Source organism: Schistocerca serialis, chromosome 5 (genome assembly GCF_023864345.2).
Source record: "Schistocerca serialis cubense isolate TAMUIC-IGC-003099 chromosome 5, iqSchSeri2.2, whole genome shotgun sequence".
NCBI classification, from domain to species: Eukaryota; Metazoa; Arthropoda; class Insecta; order Orthoptera; family Acrididae; genus Schistocerca; species Schistocerca serialis.
Window position 1 is genome coordinate 168,853,211 of NC_064642.1, and position 968 is coordinate 168,854,178.

Below are 968 nucleotides of genomic sequence, written 5' to 3' on the forward strand. Positions count from 1 at the left end.
ATGCTTTACGCTTTACTTTCTAATTGTATCTTATAAGTGTTCGATACAAGTATGCCACTTCTTGGCATAATGTTGTGGCCTGCTTAACTAGGACAGCGTCAAGGATCTCTGATTGTCAACTTTGTGAAGGCTCCCCTAAATCTGGGGTTAGATGTAGAGTGATTCTATCGTTAATGAAGCTATCTTCTAGCTATAGAATCTAATTTGTCTTCTAAAAATGTGGTGTCAACGTTCCTAGACCAATATCGCAGGTATAATCTGTGGTAGAATTATAGAACACGTTTTATTCTGTTAACAAAATCTTTTTAGTCGTTATGCCGTGTCATATTTCAGTCATACTCTTCCTTAATCATTCTGCGGGGGTATCAAATGTCAGTCCTTTGAAGCAAAAAGAGAAATGCAACAAATTAGCAAGTAAAGTGCACGGGGAAGGTGCCATTCTTGAACGAAAACGAGTGGCATTATACCTTTCGTCTCGGTGAAGAAGCTATCGCAGTGCTGGGGAAACATCTCAATTTCACGACTACACGTAAGAGAATTCCCATTCAAGAAATCATCAGCGTAGACGAAGCATGTTATTTGTCTCTTCCAATGATTCATACAGCCAACGGCCTTACCGCAGCGGTAACGCCGGTTCCCGTCAGATCACCGAAGTAAAGCGCTGTCGGGCTGGGCTAGCACTTGGATGGATGACCATCCGATCTGCCGAGCGCTGTTGGCAAGTGGGGTGCACTCAGCCCTTGTGATGCAAACTGAGGAGCTACTTGATTGAGAAGCAGCGGCTCCGGTCTCGTAAACTGGCATACGGCCGGGAGAGCGATGTGCTGATCACATGCCCCTCCTATCCCCATCCAGTGACGCCTGTGGGCTGAGGATGACACGGCGGCCAGTCGGTACTGTTGAGCCTAGATGATTCAGGCAGGGGAAATAAGGCAGAAGGTATAAAGAATTCTGTGTAAAGCGAAACG

The 968-nt window shown here is 45.7% G+C and overlaps 1 pseudogene; it reads left to right on the plus strand.

The window, feature by feature from the left end:
• The first annotated feature begins 603 nt into the window (after positions 1-603).
• Positions 604-721, plus strand: LOC126482590 (5S ribosomal RNA; annotated as a pseudogene).
• Positions 722-968: the final 247 nt, after the last annotated feature.